This window comes from Urocitellus parryii, chromosome 8 (genome assembly GCF_045843805.1).
Source record: "Urocitellus parryii isolate mUroPar1 chromosome 8, mUroPar1.hap1, whole genome shotgun sequence".
NCBI lineage: Eukaryota > Metazoa > Chordata > Mammalia > Rodentia > Sciuridae > Urocitellus > Urocitellus parryii.
The window spans coordinates 114,092,698-114,113,657 of record NC_135538.1 but is presented as its reverse complement, the minus strand read 5'-3'; the positions used below and the strand labels follow the sequence as shown (position 1 = coordinate 114,113,657).

Genomic DNA, 20,960 nt, shown 5'->3' with positions numbered 1-20,960 from the left:
AGGGGTGAAGGACAACTGGGTGCAGGGTATTGGTGGCCTGGTTTACTGTTCTGGAGTCCTGAACCAGCCAGCTGGCATCTGTTCCTGGCTTCTGGACTGCCAGGAGAGGAGTGTTCCAGGATGACTGGCAAAATCAGAGGATTCCAATCTGTGCCTTTCAAGGAATGAAATATTGTTTTTAGAGGGTGGGCCCAGTTTCTGGTTTTAGTTCTACTACTATTGGGGGTATATTTGGGGCCAGTTCAGTAGACTTGTCCTCAGCCCATATCCCAGGAACCTTGAAAAGAAGCTCAGATCCCTGTTGTGGCCTTTGTACAAGACTACAGAAGCACCACTCTTCTCCTTGGGGAACCGGGAGAGTGAGGATTTTTGCTTTTGGCTTTCCTAGGGTCAAGAAAGCCTGGCCACAAGAGTTGAAATTTATCTGGGCCTGCAGTTTTCCTAATAAGTTCTGACTCATTAAAGCCACAGGCCAGTCAGGGAGGTCAAGGAATTCATGAATGACTTCATGGCCATCTAAACTGCATCACTGAGGGAGCACGAAGGATCAATGAGCTAGGCTACCTGTGGCTCCCACAGTAGTGGCTTGTTTCTGTGAGAGAGGGCCCACAGGTTGGGTCACCATAGAATGTTCTACACCAGCATCGACCATGAAGTTCATGGGCCAGCCCCCACAGTCACTTGGACCATAGGCTCCTGGGAGCCTAACAAAATGGAGCCCAGTCTCCTGGTCTTCATTATAGTTTCCCATAGTGACCAATCCAACAAAATTATCCTCAAGGACTTCATATGGTTGCCATGGTGGTTGGTACCATCCTTGAATCACTCAGCCCCTCCCCCTTGGTCCAGGGACTGGATGGTAATCCTCTCTCAGCGACACTTGTTCTTCAGTGACCTTGATGGCAACAAGCACATTGGCTCTGTCTTAATCAATCTCTGGGCAAGGTGGTTCTTCTTGATGGCTGCTTCTCTGGCCTTTAGCCCTCCAGAATACCTCTTGGGGCATGTCCCGAAGGTCCCACGAGGGCAATGACAAGTAGATTTACCTTCTTCATTCTCTGGTCTGCCTCACATGGGCCTATTGGTTTCAATTGACGAATGCTTTCATCATTACCTCCAATAGTTAGTTTGCATTCATTCCAGCGAAGCCATCTAACTTCAGCAGTTTACGTCAGAAGTCTCCCTGGGTATGACCAACAAAAGTTGCATTAACCAGCTGCTGATTTTCGGCTGCTTCTGGGTGGAAAGGTGTACAAAGACAGACCGCTTCATGTTGCCTCTCATAAAATTGACTTGGGCTCACTTCTGGCCCTAGAACACCTTTGAGGTCTTGCTCATCTTCATGGCCTTCTTTCCTCCCTCTTTCATGCTGCCTAATAGTGCTTCTTAATAATGCTCAAGCATCTGAAATCCCTGGTCATCGTTAGGGTCCCATTGGTGAATCTTTCTTCAGGAATTGGCTCAGGGCATCAGCTTGGGCATTCACAGTTCTGCCACCACTTTAAGGGTTCTTCCAACCACTTTAACATGGCCTGGGGAACTCAGCAGTGTTCTTCAGTGTTAAATTGAGTCAGAAGTAGCTGGTGGCGCTCAGTGCAAGTGGGCTTGTGGGTCTGAATGATGGATTGCATTAAATCAATCATAGCCTGAGGCTTGTCAGTGAAGGAGGGGTTGCGGTTTCTCCAATGCAGGACATCAGTGGTGGCAAAAGGCTGATAATATGAAAGTCCATTGTCCTCCTTGCACCTATCTTGATCATAGTAAATGGGCCCCTGGGTTTGTCTTAGTGGCATTTTCAGGGCACCATGGCATCTATTTAAGGGGGGCTGCCAGCAGGTCCTCCTGGCACTCAGGAGGAATAAAGTGGAATATCCTCTGTCTCCTCAGATAGAATGGGCTTCTCAGGTTCCATAGCATTTTGAGGCATCATAATTTTACAGTTCCAGGCCATCATAATTTTACAGTCCTCTTCCAGGCAAGCCTTTAGCCAACATGGCTGAGAGAGGATGATGTCTTGCCAGCAATCAATATAAGGAAACTGGTCAGAGTGCCCAGGGTCACCTTTAACAACTCTAAACACCTTGCTAACTAGCTCTGTGTCTAGAGACCCCTAGGTGAGCCAGCCTACTCAGAATGAGGGCCCATGTATTTCACAGAAAGTCTGGAGCTTTCCAGTGGTTACCTTAACCCCATAGTCTCCAGAATATCCCTTTTTGAAATTATTTATCATATACCCTAGGGGTATACACTTACTCTGTTTGCCACCCAGTTCCTCCTTCTAAAAGATGACAGTCATACACACAAGAAGGGAAAGAGGGAAAGGAGTGAATGATCACTCCATCAGTCTCTGGCCATCCTGTCTCCTCAGGTGCCTCTTAACATTGGCGGGTTGGTATAAACCCCTGACCTGGACCAGGCTCGCCGACATTATGGAGAGCCTGGTGTTGGCACAAGCTGTATGAAGACCATCGTGTGTGATGTTCCATGACTAAACACTCAAGAGTCACTCCAGGTGAACTGGGCTGCACGAAATAATCACAGAGAAATACCTTTTACTTTGGGTTCATGGCAGCTCTTTTGACCTTAGGGGTCTGTGGAAAGAGAGAGCAAGCACATGCTGAACCCTTTTATTGGGGAGAAGCCATTCAAATGAGGGTCAGGTTTCAGGGAGTTGAGTCTAGCAGATCCTTTGTCACTAGGGTGCAGGCCTCAGCATGCCGTGGGAGGTGACCTCACCTGGTGCCAGTGATCTATGGGGAACTAGCCCTCCTAACATGACAGCACAAGGACCCCTGAGAGCACAAGGGAACCTGGTGGGGCCACAGGAACCAGCTCAGGGAACTTACCCATCAGACAGTTAGGAACCCTGATTCAAGAGGCAGACCTTCCTCAAACATCAGAGTGGCCCAAGTAGTCTCAATGGTGCAAGACAAAGGTGCAACTCTAAGGTGCTAGGCAAAGAACTGGAGACTGTTGGATGCAAGTCAATGGTGATTGGATGAGGTGGGCTAAGCCCAGAGTGAGTGTAGAGTCCTGATCTGCAGTTCCATGGATGTTGGGAGCTGCCACATAGGAATTGAGCACCCCTTGGCCTTGAGTGATGAGAATGTGGAGATGTGGCAAGCCAGCCATGGGCTGTGTGTGTGAACTATGTGTATTGAGCACACAAAGTGGACTGAACTGACGTTGCCCCTCTGTTTGGGTGGGCCTCGATCTGGTCTTTTCCCTTGCTCTGCCATGATCCCCACACAGCTCGTGAAATGGGCGTGGCCTTCCTAGATGTCAGTCAACCTACCGACAGCAGGACATGATGAAGCTAAAGGGCCCAGTGCAAAATAGGGGCCTCAGATCAAAAACTCAGGAAAAACAGATGTGATTCAAACCAGGTTACCTAGTTTGAATATTACACAATTGTTCATGTATTTAAACATCACACAGTAATCTATAAATATGCATAATTTTATGTATTAATAAAAAATTTAAAGATACTAAAATATTGAGTTTTTTCCTTGTAATCATTTTATTTGTTATAAACCATGTAGGGATATGCTGCAATGGAGTAGACTATTTTTCCTCTTCTTCTCACTAAATAAATACATAAGACTGTGAATGGTGGAGAGAAAAAGGCAGACTGGAATCCTCAGAATCAAAGAACGATATGTTTTTTTTTTTTTTAAAGAGAGAGTGAGAGAGGAGAGAGAGAGAGAGAGAATTTTTTTTTTTAATATTTATTTTTTAGCATTTGGCGGACACAACATCTTTGTTGGTATGTGGTGCTGAGGATCGAACCCGGGCCGCACGCATGCCAGGTGAGCGCGCTACCGCTTGAGCCACGTCTCCAGCCCAAAGAACGATATGTTGATGACTTCCCTGGACTTTCTTTTCACATCATGTGTCCAAGACTGGAAACTGAAGAAATCAACAATCTAGAAATAGTAATCGAAGAAAACCAACAAAGCCACCCCCAAATTTCTCTCTAGCCAAAGGACTGGAAGGAGGAAAGTCTAACAGTTTTTGGACAATGATGGCTTTACTCCAGCCAAACATCAGCAAAGGCCAGTAGAGAACCTTTTACACTCACCTCCCCTTGAAGTCACTCCAAATCCCCCTTGTCTTCATCAGTTTTCTGTTACTATAGCAAGATTCCTTAGGCTGATAAGGTAGAAAGAAAAGAGACTTATGTAGCTCACAATTCTAGAGGTTTAAGGTCATGGCACCAGCATCTGCTTGGCTCTGGTGAAGGACTCATGGTGTGTCACAATGATGGGAGGACATGTGACAGGAGAGATCACATCTTAATTCAGAAAACTGAAGCACAGCTGGGGTCCCATGAGAACTACATCAACCCCTTCCAAAGGCACACCTCAATAATCTAGAGACTTCTCCCTAAGACCCACCACTAAACACCCTTAAATGTCCCCCCACCTCTTAACATTCTTATAATGAAACCTTGGCTGGGCTCTTCACAGATCTACAGAATCCACATTTCTGGGTTGGGGCTCAGGAATCTGCATTCTCACCCATGACCCTGGAAGTTCTGATGCTAAAATGGAGGATCAGTATCCTAGACTATCTGACAATTCTTTCTCTTATTTTGTATCATGCTTCTGTGCTGTGAAAAGAAGACCTAACTATACCTGCTTACATGTTTCAAAGATCCTTATGCAACACAGGAGCAAGCTAAACCTCATGACATTCTGATACTCAGTCCTCACTCAGAATTCCTGAACCCTGTCACCTTGCTGCTTAGTTTGTGAGTTATAATTCCAGACTTTAATCTCACAGAGAAAAAAAAAGACTAAAAAAAAAAAAACTTGGGTAAAACCCCCAATGTCAGAAAAGATACATAAAATCAACAAAATAAATCAGTCAACATAAATAGAAAGAATAAAGGAAATGTGGCAAATAACTGGAAATGTCTAGAGATATAGCAGTTCTGGGTCAAGGCCAGGAGCTATATCCATGTCTTCTGAGAGGTGGCTGTGTAGACCCAGGTACACAGTCAACCTCAAAGCCACTAGTGGGGCTGACCCTGGTGACTCAGCCTGAGGTGTTGAGACAGCTGGGCTGCCCCTGGCCCTTGTGAACCTGACTTGTGTTTGCATCCCACCGTGAGGCAGGGTAGAACATGAGTGCCCGGAGTAGGTGGGTTGCAGGGCCTTGGAAAGCAGGTTCGATAACAGAAGGAAAACAGATACAGGAATGAATAAGTAATGTCCAACAAAAGGGTGGGCTTTTTTTTTTTTTTTAATACAACCCCAGTCGCTTATCATAGGGTAGGGAGAGAATCCTAGGTGTTGTGAGGCTGCCTTGCAAAGTGGCTCCCTTGCTCTGCCACCTGCCTGGGAAAGGCTGACACTCCCTGTTCTTACACCCTGACGATTCCAAATTGACCCCAACCATCAGTATCTTCCACTAACTATCCGAGTAAAATATTGGACATAGAAGTGGCATAATATAAAGGTGAAATTAACAAAAACTTGAAATACAAGGGTTGGAGTGTGGCTCAGTGATGGAGTGCTTGCTTACCATGCACAATGAGGCCCTGGGTTCCGTCCCCAGCACTGCCAAAAAGCACAAAAAAAACTTAAAAATTAATGTGAAATGTTTCCCATTAAATAAAAACATTGAGACTGGGACCTGAAAAGTAAATGAATAGTAAAGCTTCATAAATGTGGAATGGGGAGGGGACCAGAGTGAGGGATGAATATTGTTCATTTAGGTAGAGAACTAAAGAGATATTAACCTTTCAATTTTTTAAATGGTGACATAGAAACTGACAGTTTTCAAACCACCCAAATTTGGGGGAACAAAGAACTAAAAGCTAGACCACATTAGTAGAAATATGTAACCAAACAGTTTAATTATTTTTTAAAAAATAGTGGAACAATTAAATTGAGGTGGCCTGATTCAAGCCAGTCCCATCAATTATTAACAGTAAATTTCAATAAAATTAGGTCCTCTGCTAAGAAAGCATCAGTAATAATATCCTGGTATATGTTGTTTAAAAGAGGAATGCCTAAAATATAAAAATGGATAAACTTCAGACAGTACCAATAAACACCACAAAAGTAAAATGCCAAGATTACTGATGTGTGATAATACAGAATTGAAAACCACAGCCATCAAGTGGAACAAAGAAATATAGTTCATATTGACAAAATTAGTGAGAGCAGATAACATGAACTGGGTACTGATGAAGTTACAGTTACTCGGGGTTTCTCCACTTCTGCTGGTGCGTGGGATTTGCACAAGCGGCAGCCTCTGCAGCCCCAAGTGTTGCAGTTCTTTTTTTTTTTTTTTTTAAGAGAGAGTGAGAGAGGAGAGAGAGAGAACTTTTTTTTTAAATATTTATTTATTTTTTAGTTCTCGGCGGACACAACATCTTCGTTGGTATGTGGTGTTGAGGATCGAACCCGGGCCGCATGCATGCCAGGCGAGCGCACTACCGCTTGAGCCACATCCCCAGCCCCGTTGCAGTTCTTAATGGCCGGCCCTGCCCTCCTTGCAGCTCACCATCAATCTTTTTCTTTCTGGGTTCTTGTCTCAGGAATTCAAAGAATGAAACCCACAGACCAGGCAGGATGTGTGAGTATAACAGTAGAATTTATTGAAGAACAGGAAAAGAAACCTTGCCATCCAAGAGGGGACTCCATAGCATGTTTCCTTGCAGGAGTGTGCTAGACTGGGGATTTGTCTAGCACTTGGGTCACTGCTATTGGTCAGAACTTTTGCCAACTAGGGTTGAAAACTGCTAATGACAATGATCCAAATTTATGCAAATTAGGGTTTGTAAACCTACTAACACTATAGATCAGTTCTAGAATCTGGACTTCCATTCAGGTCTGCCCCGTTTCCATTTTCTCACCACAGGTCAGGAAGTGGGGTTGGGAGTTGTTGAGAGTTGAGGTCTTCCAATGGTCATGGTTGATGCTAGCAGGTTGCTGCAGCGCTGCATGCAGCCGGTTTCTGCCGCAAGCATCTATCTGTACCATACCCAGGCCTGGTGGACAAAGGGTGACAGGTCCTCCCATCTTGGCTCTCAGAATGTCAGACCCGCCAGACTGCCTGGCAGGCTCCACACTGTCAGGGGCCATGCTTGCCACCTGAGCTCCAACCCACCCAGGCCACTGCTCCACTGCTCCTCTGCCGCTTCTAGGCAGGGACCCGTAGGCTTGCTGCTCCACTTGGCAGCTAGGGCACCAGTGTCTTTACATCTGGGTAAAATTTGCCTCTGGGGGAAAAATGATCAACCCTACTTAGAAACGAGGAAGCTGGGCCTGGCACCACCGTGCAGGCCTGTAATCCCAGCGGCTCAGGAGTCTAAGGCAGGAGGATCGTGAGTTCAAAGCCAGCCTCAGCAACAGCAAGGCACTGAGCAACTCAATGAGACCCTGTCTCTAAATAAAATACAAAATAGGGCTGGGGATGTGGCTTAGTGGTCAAGTACCCCTGAGTTCCATCCCCAGTACCCAAGGGAAAAAAAGAAAGAAATGAGGAAGCTGAGTCACAGAGGCCAAAGAACTTACAAGAAATCCAGTCCGTGCCAGTGGAACAACCTGGCTATGAACTTGAACTTTCCAGCTCCACATTGCTATGAACCATCATATCAGTTTCCTGGGTGTGCTGAAGCAATACCAATTTGGGGGATTAACACAAGGGAAACATGCTCTCCCACTCCCCAGGGGCCAGAATCCAAGATAGAGGGTTCCAAGGGTCTTTCACTCCGTGCCTGAACTTGGCCCCCAGTCCCACCAGTTCTGGAGCATGTGGCCTCCTGGGGGGCTGTGGACATCCCTCCTGGCAGGGAACATATCAGGAAGTCCCCCAGGCTGTTCCTGCTGGGGCTCTCTCTCTCTCTTCTTTGGACCACTGCTGGTCCATCTTCCTCTGTGTCTTCATCTGCCACCTCAACTTCTGAGTTGCTGGAACTAGTGGACACCCTGAGCAGGGCCCATGTCCAAGGGCCCCAGTTTCCACTTGTTGCCAACAGGCTCTGGGCAGGCCACGTTTTATCAGGTTAGCCTGTTGTCATTCTGTGACCTGCATTCACTTATCTGTAGGTTCTAAGGGCCGTGACAACATATCTTTGCTGTCAACCTGTGCTAAATGGGGCATCTCTCTCTAGTTTCAACTGTTCCTGGGGGTTGGGGAGGACAAGTGGCTAGCTCAGGTCTGTGGTTAAGTTTAATGCACACAGCAGGGGCCTTGCCAGCCCTGCAGCACCCCCTCTTTGTGTTTTGGTGGGGGGGGGCATCCCTGTATTCATGTGGTGGTCCCCACCCCTCCAAACCCCTTCAATGGGGGAGCTACCTCTAACCACATGGAGGCTCCTGGCAAGCCCAGTCCCTCCCCCCACCCCCACACTCCACCCAAAGCCTACAAGTATCTCTCTAGGATCCAGCTGACTACACCTATTATTCAACCCCAGGGCTGCAAAGGCCCCAGAGTGCTGTTTTTCAAGAGGTTTTGGCCTTTTTTTTGGGGGGGGAGGGTGTACCAGGGATTGAACTCAGGGGCATTCAACCACTGAGCCCCATCCCCAGCCCTATTTTGTATTTTATATAGAGGCAGGGTCTCACCGAGTTGCTTAGTGCCTTGCTTTTGCCGAGGCTGGCTTTGAATTCTCTGCTGGAATTATAGGAGCGCGCCACCATGCCTGTAAGGTTTTGGCCATTTTATTCCTAATTTACTTCTTTGTTGCTTACCTCATTTATCCCAGCAGCACTGGGCTTAAGCTGTGGGAATACATAGAATAGATGCGTGCTCACGGCACAGGAAGGCCTTCAGGTATTTCATGAGTCCATTCTTTTACTGACAACCAGGACCTCTGTTTAGATCTTCTCCTGAGGCCTAGAGATAAGGGCAGTGGCCAGCCCCCATCCTCATTTCCCTCATTACCTCTTTTTCTTAGAGACCTAATCTCATTGCAAGCTTTCCCATAAGCTGCCTAGTGTTCAACCCAACAATTAGGAACACACAAACATAAGCCCGAAAAAGGTTATCACTGCTAACAATTTTTTTAAAATATTTTTTTAGTTGTAGTTGGACACAATACCTTTATTTTATTTATTTATTTTTATGTGGTGCTGAGGATCAAACCCAGTGCCTCGCATGTGCTAGGTGGGGGCTGTGCTGTACCACTGAGCCCCAGCCCCAGCCCCAGCCCCACTGCTAACAATTTTAACTTGGAAAACCCCAACTTGGTAAAGTGTTCTTCTAAAGCCATGCTGGTGGCACATGCCTGAAATCCCAGCAACTGAGTAGAAACTGAGGGGACTGAGGTAGGAGGATCGTAAGTTACAGGTTGCCCTCAGCATTTAGTGAGGTCCTAAGCAACTTAGCAAGACCCTACCTCCAAATACAAAATAAAAAGGGCTGGGGATGTGGCTCAGTGGTAGAGTGCCCTGGGTTCAATCCCCAGTAACACACACACACAGACACACACAGTGTTCTCCTAAACTTTGCAACTTAGAAGGTTTGTACACTTGGTGAACATAAATACATTGAAGTTTCAAAGAAGCTGATAATAATTAGCATCGCAGTTACATAAAAGTCCTTTGCACATTGACCTAGCTTTTACTTTTGAAGTAAAATGTAGAATCCCTGGTGTGTAGGGTAACTATCATTATGTGACTCTGTCTTTAACAGGTCTGTACAGTTTAACATCACTGACCGACCAAAATTAAAAAACAACATTAAACATCTTGTAAATTTAGGAAACCATGCAAATGATCATAAATAGACTTGTGACCTGGTGTATAATTGCATCTCATGTAAACAATAACAAAATGTTTACTCAGTCAAAGTAAACAGAGGCAGATTGGGTTTTCAGCGGCAGGGCTGCCCAAATGGCAGGATTTTTCAGATAGTATTTCAGAGTGTTGTCATGGGAGGAGAGGTATTTTCAGGGAAATGACTGAGGAGCTCCCAGAGAGAAGTGGGAACCTGATTCAGGACTAGCAGGGTGCTAGGTCCACATGTGGAAAACTAGTATAAGTATGCGTTATCCAGAGACCTAGACAGAGGTTGATTTAGGAAAGTAGATTCACATTCAAGGGAATGTGGACCATCTCCAGAGTGAGAAGTGTTTTGTCTTGGGGTTCCTGTCACTCCTTTTAAAGAAAACCCAGTCGGGGCTGGGAATATATCTCAGTTGGTAGAGTGTTTGCCTCACATGCACGAGGCCCTGGGTTCAATCCCCAGACACAAACACACACACACACTCCTGGTGAGGGATAGCTATGGAAAGGAACATAGAATGAAATCAATCAAGATTGTTTGTACTTTCTAATTTATAAATTAAACATCATCACGGGTATGAGGCAAAAGAGTATTTATAGTTCAGTATCATCTAAGTTTTCAGATATCCAATGGGGATCTTGGAATGTGTCCCCCAAGTGTAAGGGGAAATGACTATACATACATTATTTTTTAAATGTCACTGAGATCATCTGGGAAGGAAGATTAAAGCTAATTTTAAAAACATTTCTATTTTGTACATTGCTGTATTTTTTTAATCATCTCTTTCTCAAAGCCTATTGCTACCATGGATAGTTCACCTCCCAGGACCTGACACACAGCGGGTAATAGATAGACATTGGTTCAATGAACAAACAAAATGAAAGTACAGAAGCCTTTCTTTCTTACCTTTATTTCCCTTCAGAGACTATTTCTTAAATTAAATTCACTGCATGGGCCCCTCAAATGTTCCCCCAATTCTCAAAGGGCTGGGTAAGTGACAAAATCATCTTAAACATAATTCCTACAGCCTTCCTCTCCTGCTAAAAGCTCAACCATTTTCATGCATTCATTCAAGAAATATATATTGGTCACTTACTATATGCAAAGGACATATTAATACCAGCAAAGTGCTGGTATTAACTTCTCCAAAAGATTGTCCTAGTGAAGTCATTCAGTCAACAAATATTTGGGCACCTTCCACTATTTCAGGTGCAGGGACTGCAGGGGTGGCCCCTGCTTTATGTGCCTTAAGGTCTCAGTGCCAGAGGTCTCAGCCCCTTCAAACACAAAGTGTCCTCAAACAGGTCACATTTAGTATCCTGTCTACTATCTGAGGGAAATTGTAAGCTCACATAACATGTCTACAGGGTGAATTTGGAAATGCCCGAACTCTAAAGTAAAGGAGAAACGCAGGGAAAACAGTGAACCAACCTTGACTCCTGCCACAACAATACAGAGGTCACAGGTGAACCTGTGCATAGAAGCACCCTGAAAATGATCCCTAAGAAAAAAAAATATTTAGAAATTTTAGTGTTAAAACTGTGCGCAAATTCATTGCGCTTATTTGTAAAAAGCAGGTTCTATGCTCAGATCATTACAGATTGTACTTTAGTCTCCGTGACTGTCCAGTAGGACCTGGGTTGTGGCTGACTGACCTGCTCAGGCAGGTATGTCTAGGGCCCCTGCCCCATCTGTCAATCACTAGCCCAAGGACTGTACCTTGGCCTTTCCCTTCAAGAATGCTGGGTGTGGCCACTAGGGCTGCAGGCAGTAACCAAGTTAGAAGCCACAGTTTCTCACTGCAGGGAGTCTGGAAAACACTGTGTGTGAGCCCCAGCCCAGAGCCAAGGGTGCTGACTTCCCAGGTGCTGGAGAACAGGATTCCAGCTGAGGAAGATATGAAGGTGATGCTGAAATGAAGCCCTAATTATGAAGAACCAGGCCTGCCACACCTTCCCCAGGCCTGTGTGCCAGGCTGCATATGCTCTTTTCTTTTCTTTTGGTGCTGGGGGTTGAAACAGGGGCACTGTACCACTGAGCACATCTCCAACCCTTTTTATTGTTTATTTTGAGACAGAGTCTCGCTAAGTTGCTGAGGCTGGCCTTGCACTTTTGATCCTTCTGCCTCAACCTCCCAAGCTGCTGGGATAACAGGCGTTAGCGACTGTGCCCAGTTTATATCTCCTCATTTACAAACACAAACCTGGGCAGGGAGTAGTGGCACACACCTGTAATCCCAGAGGCTCTGAAGGCTGAAACAGGAGGATCATGAGTTCGAAGCCAGCCTCAGCAAAAGTGAAACACTAAGCAATGCAGTGAGAACCTGTCTGTAAATAAAATACAAGGGGCTGGGGATGTGGCTCAAGTGGTAGCATGCTCTCCTGGCATGTGTACAGCCGGGGTTCGATCCTCAGCATCACACACAAACAAAGATGTTGTGTCTGCCAAAAACTAAAAAATAAATATTAAAATTCTCTCTCTTTAAAATAAATAAATAATACAAAATGTGGTTCGATGGTTGAGTGCCCCCAAGTTCAATCCCTAGTACCAAAAAAATATTTAAAAATTAAAAACACAAACTTGTTTTGTCTTCCTCTCCTTTCTTCTTTTGTCTCACTATGTTGCCCACGCTGGCCTCCAACTCCTGGGCTCAAGGGGTCCTCCTGCCTTAGTCTCCTGAGTGACTGGGACTAGAGGTATGGCTGCTTGAAACTAGTTGCTTAAAGCAACATTTTTTGTTGTTGTTAAGCAGAAGAGCGGGACTTTATTCTGGACATAGGTGGCTGGGTGCTCAGTCCCCCAGCAAGATAGATGCCTCATGCACATGTTGCCATACCACATGGTCCAACAAGGTGTGCACATCTCTAGCAGCTTGGGCATCGGCCACTAGCACCCACTACAAGTGGTCCTCATGCAGCCGGGCATCCATTTCAAACAGCGCAATCCTGCCTGAGGCTGGCAGCAGGGCCAGGGCTAGTTGGGGACCACCAGCTGCTTCCTCCATATGGCTGAGGTCTCCCAGGGCTGTGTCTTCCACAAAACCAGCTGAACATGCACAAAGTCCGGCATGGGTATCCCAGCATCCAACACTGCCATCACACAAGCTGCGTAGGTTCCACCATCAGCCTGCAGCACCTGCACACAGATGTCAATCTGGGATCATGGGTGCAGCTCAGTAAGAAAAGGTCTGGCACAGCTGTAGGCCCATTTCACAGGTCTTACAGCCTCCATGTGGCCTCCGCTTGCGCTCATCTGTGCTGAAGGTTGCTGAACTATACTGAGAGTTCACCAGAGCCCGGTCAGGCAGACCTGGAACCCCGATCTCCCTGGAAACGGTTATTTGGAATTATCTCCTCTCCATCCACCAGCATTCTTTCGGCTTTGCAGAAATGTCACGTTTGTTTCTATCCATTGCCTTCATCCTGGCTTCTTTCACCTAGGAAGTTGGGCTCCCACATTATGTGCTAAGCAATTAAAAATTATTTCTGCATTGGGGAGGCACTTTTGCAGCGTAGAACATAGCAATAAAATCAGACAATTTTATTTAAAGTCGAGGTTCTCAGAGAGTTTATGTTTCCGTGAAAGACAAACGAGTAAGATTAAGTAGAAATGACGTTCCCAAACGTGACGTGAATAGAATTGCGGGGAAGTGGGCGACAGCCTGACACGATGAGGAGCCCGACTGCGGAGTGCAGGGCGCAGGAGAGAGACAGGGCATACCCAGGGATGCACCTTAATAACTTGGGCATTTACTCATCCGACAGTTGGCATCGAGCACTCGCTGCGTAAACGGGAGGCGCTCCAGCGACCCCGCCAATCCGGCGCGGCCCGCTCGCCTCGTGTGGCCCGTAGACCACTGCCAGCGCCTGGGTGTGAAGGTTGCTCTACGTAGGCAGAGCCGTCGGTCTGCGCGAACACGCCCCTGCGCGCCTGGATCATGCGCAGCTCCGCGGCGCGACGACCGTCCACCCGGTAACCCTGGTCAGACAGGAGGCCCAGCCCCGCCACGTCGCCGACCCAGCTCTCTGTGTCGCGGAGAACACGGCACCCGGAAGCCCGGGCTTGGCGGATCCAGTTTCCGGCTGTCCGTTCCCTTCCAGTTCCGGAACTACGATTCCCGACAACCCGGACACTTTCAGGGCCCGCGACTACCACTCCTCCGGACTCATTCCGGCCAGGGACTACGATTGTCTGGGAAACAGGGTTCTGGTAGCTATCGTGTGAGGGTGCGGAACTGACAGAACCTTAAAGAACATAGCAACAGTCAAGAGCCAGTTGGTAGGATCAGGCAATATTTTCTTGTTATTTTTTTAAAATTTCTTATGAATTTTATTTATTCATATTAATTATAATGGATACATTGCAATCTGTTATGAATTTAATCAATATAAAATATAAATACATTACAACCGAGTGCAGTGGCCAAGCCTACAATCCTAGCCATTCAGGAGGCTGAGGAAGGAGGATCACAAGTTCAAGGTCAGCCTCAGCAACTTAGTGAAACTGTCTCAAAATAAAAAGGTCTTGGGATGTGGTTCAGTGGTAGAGCACCACAGAATTCAATCCCCAGTATACACAAAAGAGTAAATTTATTTTATTAGAGTATTGCTCCCCAATCTAAGTGACCTATAATCTCATTTTCTAAAAACGAAGTTTTTTTCTGTTAATATGTACATGTATATCTCTCTTTTTTTTTTTTTAAGTAAAAAGCTGTCTTTTCTATATTGTTTTATTGTGTAGCTTGCTTTTCCCATTCAGAAAATACATCATTTTCTCCTGTGTATTAGTGAGCTTTTCATTCTGGTAATCAAAACTCTTGACATAAACAACCTAAAGGAGGAAAAGTTAATTGTGGCTCATGGTTTTAGAGGCCTCAGCCCAGGGTTGGTTGCTCCAAGGCAGAAACATCATGGCAAAAGGGCTTGGTGGAAGAAGGCTGCTCAGCTCATGGTAACAGGGAAGGAGAGGTAGGGGAGGGGATATTCCCCACTTTTTAAGTACAGGCAAATTGAGGAACCGTAATTATCACACATCAAACCAGCTGGAGTGCCAGATGGGGCTTTTCTCCCAGTGCTTCCTCCTTCCTTGAATTTCTCATTTAGGTGGAAGAACCCCTTCTCCTGAAACTGCCTGGGGCCTCTGAGCTAACTGATGGCACTTGTGGTTTAGACCAGGTTAGTTACTGTTTATGGGTCTTGCATCCAAGGCTTTTGCCCCAAGGCCAGCTGTCTCCCTGCATCTCATATTTATCTGCTCATTTGCAAGACAAAACTGTTGGGGCTCAGTACAGAGGGCAGTTACCCCTTATGTCTTCCCAATGAGACAGTAAGGTTCCTTTTGACCATATTATTTAGGGGCTTCCCTGTGAGTCTGCTGCATTTCCTGAGCTATTCCCTGTGCCACCTGCACCCAGTTGGGTTGAAGGGAACAGTGCCTCCTATCTTTGATATGTTTATAAAGTAAACTCATAAAATTTCTATATTAAAACGGAGCAAGGGGGCTGGTGCTGGGGCTCAGTGGTAGCACACTTGCCTGGCATGTGTGAGGCACTGGGTTCGATTCTCAGCACCATATATAAATAAATAAATAAAATAAAGGTCTATCAACAATTTTTAAAAAAAAGTGTGTGGGGCGGGGAGCAAGCAAGGTAGCAATGATCAGGAGAAAGAGACAAAAAAGCGAAAGGACAGCTTTTGTAATGCCAGATTTGTAGGACCTCAATAGACCTTTAGGAGCCCAATCTGATGCAATCACACAAGAGTCTTTATTGCAAGCTAGAACCTGGACTCACACCGTTCCGATGCAGCGGTCCCAGGGAGTGAGTCCTAGTCCTTTGTTCAGTGAGATTTTATAGGTTTTGGGGGTACTCTGTGCGTCACAACATCACACAGCAAATCATTCCATACCGTGGAAAAAATCAAACAATAACTCTTAACATTGATTAGCACATTCAATGGCAGGAACAAGTTGGGTAGGGGTGATTGGTTAGTACAAGAGGGAGATTCCTTTGAACTGATTGGTTTAGGCCATGAGGGGTGTACGGGCTGAACTACATGGTTTCCCAACATGTTATCAACCACCATAAACTACTGGGGGGTCATCTGGCATCCCAGGTATTTTCCCTATCTTATGCTGATTGGTGGTTGCTAGGGAGGTTGCTATGGGTCCTTACCTAGCCTCACTGAGTCAGGGACACCTGGCGCCACAGATCTCTCCTGTTATTTGTAGACAAACAACTCAGTAGGGTGGGTATGTGCTTAGGCGTGCTCTGTGGGTTTTTCCAAGGACAAGGATCATGCCCCCTTCCTTGGACAGGCTTTGCTCCGAGGTAGAGGCTGGTTTCTCAAAAATGGGGTCACATTCCTTTCTCAACTCTATGGGTCACAGTATCACACAGCAAATCATTTCATACCGTGGGAAAATGAAACAGCAACTCTTTATTTTATTGTATTTTTTTCAGCAACTCTTAACATTGATTAGCACATTTACTGGCGGAAACAAGTTGGGTAGGGGTGATTGGTTAGTACAAGAGGGAGATTCCTTTGAACTGATTGGTTTAATCCGTGAGGGGTGTACGTGCTAAACTACATGATTTCCTAACACGTTATCAATCACCGAGACTACTGGGGGGGTCATCTGGCATCCCTGGTATTTTCCCTGTCTCATGCTGATTGGTAGTTGTTAGAGGGTTGCTATGGGTCCTCACCTGAGTCAGGGACACCTGCCGCTGCAGATCCCTCCAGTTATTTACAGACAAACAACTCAGCAGGGTGGCTATGTGCCTAGGAACACTCTGGGTTTTTCTAAGGACAAGGGTCACGCCCCCTCCCTCTGGACAGGCCTTGAGGTAGAAGCTGGTTTCTCAAAAATGGAATCACATCAGTTTCTCACTTATATAAGGAAGGGGAGGCAGGAGAAAAAAAGACTAAATTCTAGCAAGGAAATGTTCTGACAAGGGTTTTGGAAACAAAGGATATCTAAATTAAACAGTTCAGGATGAACCAATAACTGTCAACCAAACAAAATAATTTTCCAATAAGACTGTTGCTGCCGGCCATCTGATCTCTTTAGCATTTATCAAGTCAATCATCATAAGCACAAACTAACAGCAGGACTAACTGACAGAGGAACACTTGAGGTGGTGCACCTTGTAACCCCAGAGACTCCAGCTGTTGAGGCAGGAGGATCGAAAATTCAAGGACAGCCTTGGCAACTGAGTGAGTCCCTGACTCCAACCAAAAAATAAAAAGGACTGGGATGTAGCTTAGTGGTAAAGTGATCCTGGGCTTAGTCCCCTCACCCAAACAAAAAACCAAAAACTATAAAACAATTGCACAAAATCAGTCTGCACTTGCAGGTATCTAGGCCATGCCATGCTGTATTACAATAATAAATCATAAAAAATTAAATTAAATTTAAAAATAAGTCACCTTTTTCTTAGTGTTAGGTTTATAGCTATAAAAAGGCCAGAAAGCCCAAATTCTCCTGAGTGTGCACAGAAATAGAATTAGCACTTTCAATTCTTAGGTAAATCACAGCAAAGATTTCCCCCACCCCAGCCAGGTTTCTCTGTGTAGCTTCCCTGTTAGTTGGTGTTAGACCAGGATGCAAGAAAAGACCACTGACTCCAATTAAAATCAAATTAAAGCAAGCTTATTATTTCGACCGACCGGACTGCCTCTCCCTCCCAAAACGGCGGGAACAAGACAGCAACCCCAGCTTTCCTGCAGCCCAGCTATAGCCCAGAAAGTTACACAAAGGGGGGGTTACAGATAACAGAACTCTGACGAGCATAACACTGATGGTAGTTTACATTTTTTGCTGGCCCCAACATCAGAATTTATGAGGGTCATTAGAGCCTCAGAGAAGGTCGTTATCTGGCCAGGGAAGGCCAAGATTTGTGAGGCGTCACTAAAGTTTCAGAGAGGGCTGCTATCTGGTCAGAGAGCCAGGCATGGGTGAGTTCAAGGCACGGGCAGGCATTCCAAGCAGGTTCAGAATTTTCAGTAGTTTATAATAAAGCCGAAATTATCTTTTCATGGCTTTGTGGCGAAATGGCTCCCAATTTTAAGAAAAGATCAGGTTGGGTCTATCAGTTGGCACCACAAATTTACAGAACACAATCTAAACAGTACAAAACCTGGTGAAATAAACATCTAATAAGTGAACAAAGAGCATGTATTATGGACTACACACTTTAATTTTTTTTCTTCCAACATGCTAAAAGGATTCTGTAAATTGGGTAGATTTTTTTTTTTCTCCTTTTGGCAATATAAGTACTGTCATTTATTCTTTTCTTTTTTTGGTACTTGAGATTGAATTCCAGGCATTTGACCACTGAGCCATATCTGTAGCATTTTATTTAGAGACAGGGTCTCACTGAGTTGCTCAGTGCCTTGCTTTTGCTGAGGCTGGTTTTGAACTCGTGATCCTCCTGTCTCATCCTTCAGAGCCACTGGGATTATAGACATGGCCACCAATGCCCCACTGTCATTTATTCTTCACAGTGAAGCTACCTCACATGATGCAAGTACTACTGAGGTAGAACTGGGGGATTCTGCCACAGTCTGGCTGCAGCAAAATAATGGGGGTGGAGGTGTGACGAACAACTTGTGGTGTAGATTGATACAGCAGGAGTGGGAGCCGTTTATTGTAGGACAGGAGTGGTATTTATACATTCCACACAGCTTATCTTAATTAGCATAAACTAGATACATCAGTCAACCAATAAGGAATCTCCACACTTAATGGTTCGCTGGCTTTACTTCACAAACCACTCCCTCTGGCAAAATTCCAGGCGCCATCCAGACTTGTTTACCTTAACAGGATTCAGAAAAGGAAAGACATTCTCTCAAAAAGAAGAGGTGCACTGGGCGCAGTGGCACACACCTGTAATCCCAGTGACTTGGGAGGCTGAGGCAGGAGGATTCTGAGTTTAAAGCCAGCTTCAGCAACTTAGTAAGACCCTGTCTCAAAATAAAAATAAAAAGGGCTGAGGATGTGGCTCAGTGGCAAAACACCTCTGGGCTTGATCTCCAGTGCAAAGAAGAACACAACAGTAGGAGAATACAGTGTGTGTGTGTGTGTGTGTGTGTGTGTGTGTGTGTGTGTGTGTGTTTTGGGAGGGTGGTTCTGGGAATTGAACCCAGGGCCTTATGCCTGTGAGGCAAGCACTCTACCAACTGAGCTATATCCCTAGCCCAGAATATAGCCTTTTGATGACTGGCAAATAGATATTACTCAAACGCCACATGCCATGGGAAACTTAAGATATTTGCTTGTATTGGTGGACACCCTGTCTGAATGGGTAGAGGCCTACCCTACCAAAACAGAAAAAGCCTCATAAATAACTAGAATTCTCTTGAAGGAGCTTATCTCAAGATATGGGCTCCCCTCCTCTATTCAAAGTGACAATGGACCATCTTTTATTGTAAAGGTGATCCAACAGGTGAGCAAAGCATTGGATATCCAATGGAAACTGCATGGGAGTAAGATGTTGCCAATTGCTCTCCTCTGCAAACAAATGGTCCCCAGAAGTGGGCTCAAATTAAGCCTAGATGAAGTACTGTATGGGAGACCCTTCCTGGCCCAAAGGAAAGGGGAGGATATGGTGATAACAGGAGAAACTAGACTAAAGCAGCATGTGCAACAGATCAGTCAAATATGAACCACTGTGCATGAGTATACTTCAACAAGGTCCCCTCCAAATTCAGAATCGTCTCTGCATCCCTTGCAGTCTGGGGACCAGGTGCTACTCAAGATTTGGAAAGAGCAGGGGCCATAGCACCAACTGGGAGCAAAATGGCCAGGGCCTATGACATGCTTCAGACAACTCACACATCTCTGAAGCTCTCTGGAATGAAACCCTGGGTCCACACCACACTAGAGAGAAGAATAGCCCAAGAGACTTGGCAGAAGCTCCTTCTCCCACATGGACATCATGACCCTTAGGGGACTTAAAATACCTGTTCAGGAAAAAACACAATGAGAGATTTTATGTTTTCATTAACTCAGTTGTTTTCCCCTATCTAGGCTGGGAGGACAACAGTTTGATCAGAATAGCAGAGACCTTGACTACCTCCACTCATGCAGCTGATTGCTGGCTCTGTCTTCCCAGGGCCAGATCCTCTGTGGACCATGGTGACGCCTTTGCACATCCAGTTACAAACTTCATTCAGATCCCAGATGGAGACTGGACACCAACATGGGACCTCAGAGCCCACACCACTATGTATTGGGTTCAAGTAATGCATTACCAGCTGAAGCTGTTTCTAAAATTCCCATCTCCCTCTTCCTCTTGTTGCCTCTAATATGACTTACCTGGTCCATAGGGGAATACAAAATCCAGAGTATCTTGAAATGAGACCCCCTCCTGAGCAAGAGCAACTACCTCTGTGTGTACACAAGGTTACCCAATTTTATACAAAGAAAATTATAGCAGTATCTGATTTTTCCTTCCCACATTATTCCTGGATCAAATGCGTAGGATTTAAGTCAGGGATTCCTTCCTCATTGGAGCCCAACTGGATTCCTTTAAAGAAACAATGGTCTTCTGTGCCCCTGCAGGACATGTGTTTAGCTGAAAGATGAATAATTATCTGTGGGCTACTGAATGCCTCAGAAACTTCACAACTCCCACCCAATGTTTTCTAGGAAATTTAGTGACACCATTCTCAATTCACTCTTTAAGTGAATCTGCTCATTGAACAAGCTTGATAAAGCTACTTATTTGACGGGCTAGGGACCTCCCATGGGGGGAATCCCTGATGGCAATGAGTATTTTCATTTGGCTACACTTTATTACCCTGGTGGGGAGATGGGGCCCATGATTGGGTCCTCTGAAATCTGTCCAAAACTTTGATCATTCAGGCCAATGAACAGCCTTGTCCCTTTCAAATTCACAAGCCTCTCTGAATTCCTTGGCCAAAGTAGTTTTGGATAACAGAATGGCTTTAGACCATCTGTTAGCAGAGCAAAGGGGAGTTTGTGCTAAGGCTAACAGATCCTGCTTTGTTTATATTAACACCACTTCACAAGAGACTAGTATTGAAAAGATCAGGCAACAAGCAACCTGGCTGCAAAAAAACCCTTGACCACCACACATCCCTTTTGGTTGGGATGAAATTAGGCATATCTGATTGGTTCTTTGGCCTCTTTTCCTGGATACCAAGAGGGATTAAGTCTATTTTACTAGGCCTCCTCCACCTCAGTGCCTC

General features: G+C 45.5%; 1 pseudogene; it reads right to left on the bottom strand.

The window, feature by feature from the left end:
* Positions 1 to 8,379: 8,379 nt before the first annotated feature.
* Positions 8,380 to 19,883, bottom strand: LOC113179103 (exosome complex component RRP41 pseudogene; annotated as a pseudogene).
* Positions 19,884 to 20,960: the final 1,077 nt, after the last annotated feature.